This window comes from Oncorhynchus gorbuscha, linkage group LG24 (genome assembly GCF_021184085.1).
Source record: "Oncorhynchus gorbuscha isolate QuinsamMale2020 ecotype Even-year linkage group LG24, OgorEven_v1.0, whole genome shotgun sequence".
Lineage (NCBI taxonomy): Eukaryota > Metazoa > Chordata > Actinopteri > Salmoniformes > Salmonidae > Oncorhynchus > Oncorhynchus gorbuscha.
In genome coordinates, this window is record NC_060196.1 from 61,959,249 (window position 1) to 61,966,748 (window position 7,500).

General features: G+C 47.8%; 1 pseudogene; it reads left to right on the plus strand.

Annotated features, from left to right (window-relative positions):
• LOC124012285 overlaps nt 1-7,500 on the plus strand; it is a 179,274-nt pseudogene that overhangs the window by 145,741 nt on the left and 26,033 nt on the right.

Sequence of the window (7,500 nt, forward strand, 5' to 3'; positions counted from 1 at the left end):
AACATTATGAACACCTAATCAATAACCTATTGGTTATGAGGTCTGTGTTGCTTTTGGGTGATAATGAATGAATGAATTAATTAATTAATTAATTAATAACGTCAACTGCCAATATGTTCCAGGTCATTCATCTATTGGTTGTGTTCCAGGTCATTCATCTATTGGTTATGTTCCAGGTCATTAATCTATTGTTTATGTTCCAGGTCATTAATCTATGGGTTGTGTTCCAGGTCATTAATCTATTGGTTGTGTTCCAGGTCACTAATCTATGGGTTGTGTTCCAGGTCACTAATCTATTGGTTGTGTTCCAGGTGCGTCCGTCAGACTACCAGTACATTAGCAGCAGGAGCAGTGGAGACTCTCTGTGGTTCAAACTAGAGCCGGTCAAGATAGACAGGTCCAAACTAGAACACCTCTTCCAGACCAAGTCCAAGGAGATACCTGTCACCAAGGTAACCAATATATATATATTTTTTTAAATACAACCTAACAAGTATGTTAGACATCAAAACATCAAGACTGAACCGATCACAGCCAAGGTAAATGAGAATCCAACTATCCCTTTACCCTTGTCTACGTGTGTAGACCCACCGTGGAAGGCCCCTTGAGACCTCTGACTTCCTATAATAGGTAAGGTCTGGATAGGAGAGGCTGGGGGCTGAACGCTAACCTCTGGCACTTTAAACTATAGACTAAAGACTTTAAACTATAGACTTTAAACTATAGACTTTAAACTATAGACTTTAAACTATAGACTTTAAACTATAGACTTTAAACTATAGACTTTAAACTATAGACTTTAAACTAAAACCACAACTGTTATTTTAATCTGCTAACATTCAAAGCACCTCTGGTGGCGTCCGCACACACACACACACACACACACACACACACACACACACACACACACACACACACACACACAGTCTGGTGAGGCTATACTCCTGTTAGGTTCAGGGGGTCAGTCAGAGAACTGATCCTGGTTCAGGGGGTCAGTCGGAGAACTGATCCTGGTTCAGGGGGTCAGTCGGAGAATTGATCCTGGTTCAGGGGGTCAGTCGGAGAACTGATCCTGGTTCAGGGGGTCAGTCAGAGAACTGATCCTGGTTCAGGGGTCAGTCTGATCCTGGTTCAGGGGGTCAGTCGGAGAACTGATCCTGGTTCAGGGGGTCAGTCGGAGAACTGATCCTGGTTCAGGGGGTCAGTCAGAGAACTGATCCTGGTTCAGGGGGTCAGTCGGAGAACTGATCCTGGTTCAGGGGGTCAGTCGGAGAACTGATCCTGGTTCAGGGGGTCGGTCAGAGAACTGATCCTGGTTGGAGAGCACCTTGGAATCACTTGTATGTCTGTCAGGGGGATCTGTGTTGGAAATGTCTCACTTTACCTGAAACATCTCGTCTTGTGATATCGTAAGGGTCTCATGAGTCGGTAAGAGGTGGGACAGGTGACATGAATTGGAGAGAGCGAGAGGGGGGGAGAGAGAGAGAGAGGAGGGGGGAGAGAGAGAGAGAGGGAGAGGCACTGTAGAAACTATTACACTCAACGGAACGACTTGATTAGTGTAGTGTCAACAACGCAGCCACTGCCAGCTAGCCTACAAAGTCAACAACGCAGCCAATGCAAGCTAGCCTACTTCAGCAGTACTGTATCATTTTAATCATTTTAGTCAATAAGATTCTTGCTACGTAAGCTTAACTTTCTGAACATTCGAGACGTGTAGTCCACTTGTCATTCCAATCTCCTTTGCATTAGCGTAGCCTCTTCTGTAGCCTGTCAACTATGTGTCTGTCTATCCCTGTTCTCTCCTCTCTGCACAGACCATACAAACGCTCCACACCGCGTGGCCTCGGCCACCCTAATCTGGTGGTCCCAGCACACACGACCCACGTGGAGTTCCAGGTCTCCGGTAGCCTCTGGAACTGCCGATCTGCGGCCAACAAGGCAGAGTTCATCTCAGCCTATGCCTCCCTCCAGTCCCTCGACTTCTTGGCACTGACGGAAACATGGACCACCACAGATAACACTGCTACTCCGACTGCTCTCTCTTCGTCCGCCCACGTGTTCTCGCACACCCCGAGAGCTTCTGGTCAGCGGGGTGGTGGCACCGGGATCCTCATCTCTCCCAAGTGGTCATTCTCTCTTTCTCCCCTTACCCATCTGTCTATCGCCTCCTTTGAATTCCATGCTGTCACAGTTACCAGCCCTTTCAAGCTTAACATCCTTATCATTTATCGCCCTCCAGGTTCCCTCGGAGAGTTCATCAATGAGCTTGGTGCCTTGATAAGCTCCTTTCCTGAGGACGGCTCACCTCTCACAGTTCTGGGCGACTTTAACCTCCCCACGTCTACCTTTGACTCATTCCTCTCTGCCTCCTTCTTTCCACTCCTCTCCTCTTTTGACCTCACCCTCTCACCTTCCCCCCCTACTCACAAGGCAGGCAATACGCTCGACCTCATCTTTACTAGATGCTGTTCTTCCACTAACCTCATTGCAACTCCCCTCCAAGTCTCCGACCACTACCTTGTATCCTTTTCCCTCTCGCTCTCATCCAACACTTCCCACACTGCCCCTACTCGGATGGTATCGCGCCGTCCCAACCTTCGCTCTCTCTCCCCCGCTACTCTCTCCTCTTCCATCCTATCATCTCTTCCCTCTGCTCAAACCTTCTCCAACCTATCTCCTGATTCTGCCTCCTCAACCCTCCTCTCCTCCCTTTCTGCATCCTTTGACTCTCTATGCCCCCTATCCTCCAGGCCGGCTCGGTCCGCCCCTCCCGCTCCGTGGCTCGACGACTCATTGCGAGCTCACAGAACAGGGCTCCGGGCAGCCGAGCGGAAATGGAGGAAAACTCGCCTCCCTGGGGACCTGGCATCCTTTCGCTCCCTCCTCTCTACATGTTCCTCTTCTGTCTCTGCTGCTAAAGCCACTTTCTACCACTCTAAATTCCAAGCTTCTGCCTCTAACCCTAGGAAGCTCTTTGCCACCTTCTCCTCCCTCCTGAATCCTCCTCCCCCTCCCCCCCCTCCTCCCTCTCTGCAGATGACTTCGTCAACCATTTTGAAAAGAAGGTCGACGACATCCGATCCTCGTTTGCACCGCTGGTTCTGCTCACACTGCCCTACCCTGTACTCTGACCTCTTTCTCCCCTTTCTCTCCAGATGAAATCTCGCGTCTTGTGACGGCCGGCCGCCCAACAACCTGCCCGCTTGACCCTATCCCCTCCTCTCTTCTCCAGACCATTTCCGGAGACCTTCTCCCTTACCTCACCTCGCTCATCAACTCATCCCTGACCGCTGGCTACGTCCCTTCCGTCTTCAAGAGAGCGAGAGTTGCACCCCTTCTGACAAAACCTACACTCGATCCCTCCGATGTCAACAACTATAGACCAGTATCCCTTCTTTCTTTTCTCTCCAAAACTCTTGAACGTGCCGTCCTTGGCCAGCTCTCCCGCTATCTCTCTCAGAATGACCTTCTTGATCCAAATCAGTCAGGTTTCAAGACTAGTCATTCAACTGAGACTGCTCTTCTCTGTATCACGGAGGCGCTCCGCACTGCTAAAGCTAACTCTCTCTCCTCTGCTCTCATCCTTCTAGACCTATCGGCTGCCTTCGATACTGTGAACCATCAGATCCTCCTCTCCACCCTCTCCGAGTTGGGCATCTCCGGCGCAGCCCACGCTTGGATTGCGTCCTACCTGACAGGTCGCTCCTACCAGGTGGCGTGGCGAGAATCTGTCTCCTCACCACGTGCTCTCACCACTGGTGTCCCCCAGGGCTCTGTTCTAGGCCCTCTCCTATTCTCGCTATACACCAAGTCACTTGGCTCTGTCATAACCTCACATGGTCTCTCCTATCATTGCTATGCAGACGACACACAATTAATCTTCTCCTTTCCCCCTTCTGATGACCAGGTGGCGAATCGCATCTCTGCATGTCTGGCAGACATATCAGTGTGGATGACGGATCACCACCTCAAGCTGAACCTCGGCAAGATGGAGCTGCTCTTCCTCCCGGGGAAGGACTGCCCATTCCATGATCTCGCCATCACGGTTGACAACTCCATTGTGTCCTCCTCCCAGAGCGCTAAGAACCTTGGCGTGATCCTGGACAACACCCTGTCGTTCTCAACTAACATCAAGGAGGTGGCCCGTTCCTGTAGGTTCATGCTCTACAACATCCGCAGAGTACGACCCTGCCTCACACAGGTCCTAATCCAGGCACTTGTCATCTCCCGTCTGGATTACTGCAACTCGCTGTTGGCTGGGCTCCCTGCCTGTGCCATTAAACCCCTACAACTCATCCAGAACGCCGCAGCCCGTCTGGTGTTCAACCTTCCCAAGTTCTCTCACGTCACCCCGCTCCTCCGCTCTCTCCACTGGCTTCCAGTTGAAGCTCGCATCCGTTACAAGACCATGGTGCTTGCCTACGGAGCTGTGAGGGGAACGGCACCTCAGTACCTCCAGGCTCTGATCAGGCCCTACACCCAAACAAGGGCACTGCGTTCATCCACCTCTGGCCTGCTCGCCTCCCTACCACTGAGGAAGTACAGTTCCCGCTCAGCCCAGTCAAAACTGTTCGCTGCTCTGGCCCCCCAATGGTGGAACAAACTCCCTCACGACGCCAGGACAGCGGAGTCAATCACCACCTTCCGGAGACACCTGAAACCCCACCTCTTTAAGGAATACCTAGGATAGGATAAGTAATCCCTCTCACCCCCCCCCTTTAAGATTTAGATGCACTATTGTAAAGTGACTGTTCCACTGGATGTCATAAGGTGAATGCACCAATTTGTAAGTCGCTCTGGATAAGAGCGTCTGCTAAATGACTTAAATGTAAATGTAATGTAAATGTTGTCCAGCTTTTTCACACTCTGGGTTTGACCACCAGACTACAGAAAGAGAACGATAACAACTGTGAGTTGAACATAACAGTCAGTGGAAGGGAGGACAGTAGTAGGAGACCCACTGTGTTTTGTGATTACTATAATTTCCTATTGTAGCCAGTTCAATTGCAGAAATTCCGTTAACAATTTTTCTGAAATTCTTTTACCAATTTGGTAACATAATATAGAGTTTTAATCACTTAAGGGCTCAGTGCAGTCAACAAATGTCATTTCCTGTGTTACATGTCTAAACTCAGCAAAAAAAGAAACTTCCCTTTTTCAGGACCTTGTCTTTCAAATATAATTCGTATAAATCCAAATAACTTCACATATCTTCATTTGTAAAAGGGTTTAAACCCTGTTTCTCGAGCTTGTTCAATGAACCATAAAACAATTAATGAACATGCACCTGTGGAACGGTCGTTAAGACACTAACAGCTTACAGACGGTAGGCAATTATGGTCACAGTTATGAAAACGTATAACACTAAAGAGGCCTTTCTACTGACTCTGAAAAACACCAAAAGAAAGATGCCCAGGGTCCCTGCTCATCTGTGTGAACTTGCCTTAGGCATACTGCAAGGAGGCATGAGGACTGCAGATGTGGCCAGGGCAATAAATTGCAATGTCCGTACTGTGAGACGCCTAAGACAGCTGATCGTCCTTGTAGTGGCAGACCACGTGTAACAACACCTGCACAGGATTGGTACATCCGAACATCCCACCTGCGGGACAGGTACAGGATGGCAACAACAACACACGATCCCTCCATCAGTGCTCAGACTGTCCGCAATAGGCTGAGAGGCTGGACTGAGGGCCTGTAGGCCTGTTCTAAGGCATGTCCTCACCAGACATCACCGGCAACAACGTCACCTATGGGCACCAACCAACTGGAATAAAGTGCTCTTCATTAACGAGTCACGGTTTTGTCTAACCAGGGGTGATGGTCGGATTCACGTTTATCGTCAAAGGAATGAGTGTTACACCGAGGCCTGTACTCTGGAGCGAGATCGATTTGGAGGTGGAGGGTCTGTCATGGTCTGGGGCGGTGTGTCACAGCATTATCGGACTGAGCTTGTTGTCATTGCAGGCAATCTCAACTCTGTGCTTTACAGGGTAGACATCCTCCTCCCTCATGTGTTACCCTTCCTGCAGGCTCATCCTGACATGACCCTCCAGCATGACAATGCCACCAGCCATACTGCTCGTTCTGTGCATAAATTCCTGCTAGAGAGGAATGCCAGTGTTCTGCCACGGCCAGCAAAGAGCCCAGATCTCAATCCCATTGAGCACATCTGGGACCTGTTGGATCAGAGGGTGAGGGCTAGAGCCATTCCCCCCCAGAAATGTCTGAGAACTTGCATGTGCCTTGGTGGAAGAGTGGGGTAACATCTTACAGCAAGAACTGGCAAATCTGGTGCAGTCCATGAGGAGGAGATGTGCTGCAGTACTTAATGCAGCTGGTGGCCACACCAGATACTAACTGTTACTTTTGACCCCCCCCCCTTTGTTCAGGGACACATTATTCCATTTCTGTTAGTCACATGTCTGTGGAACTTGTTCAGTTTATGTCTGTCTGTTGAATCTTGTTATGTTCATACAAATATTTACACATGTTAATAAGTTTGCTGAAAATAAACCCAGTTGACAGTGAGAGGATGTATTTTTTTTGCTGAGTTTATATAGTATATACTGTATATAGTATATACTGTATATATATATATATCTTCTCACTATGAGTGAATAATATTGTGAAATTGTAAAAAAATTATAATAATTCCCTTCTATTGTAAGACCTGTTTGAAAAGACGTCACCAAGGGGTTAAATTAGTTACGTTTACATATTGATATCAGGTTGGCAGGGGTCTTTACATATTGATATCAGTTTGACCAGAAATCAAAGCCTTTACAAATTCCTAAACGATATAGATGCTTACCAGGCTGTTATTACTATTGGATGTGACCAGGCTGTTATTACTATTGGATGATGACCAGGCTGTTATTACTATTGGATGTGACCAGGCTGTTATTACTATTGGATGTGACCAGGCTGTTATTACTATTGGATGTGACCAGGCTGTTATTACTATTGGATGTGACCAGGCTGTTATTACTATTGGATGTGACCAGGCTGTTATTACTATTAGATGATGACCAGGCTGTTATTACTATTGGATGATGACCAGGCTGTTATTACTATTGGATGATGACCAGGCTGTTATTAATATTGGATGTGACCAGGCTGTTATTACTATAACTATTGGATGATGACCAGGCTGTTATTACTATTGGATGTGACCAGGCTGTTATTACTATTGGATGATGACCAGGCTGTTATTACTATTGGATGTGACCAGGCTGTTATTACTATTGGATGTGACCAGGCTGTTATTACTATAACTATTGGATGATGACCAGGCTGTTATTACTATTGGATGTGACCAGGCTGTTATTACTATTGGATGATGACCAGGCTGTTATTACTATTGGATGATGACCAGGCTGTTATTACTATTGGATGATGACCAGGCTGTTATTACTATTGGATGATGACCAGGCTGTTATTACTATTGGATGATGACCAGGCTGTTATAAATGTGACAACTTCCTTCTGCTAATA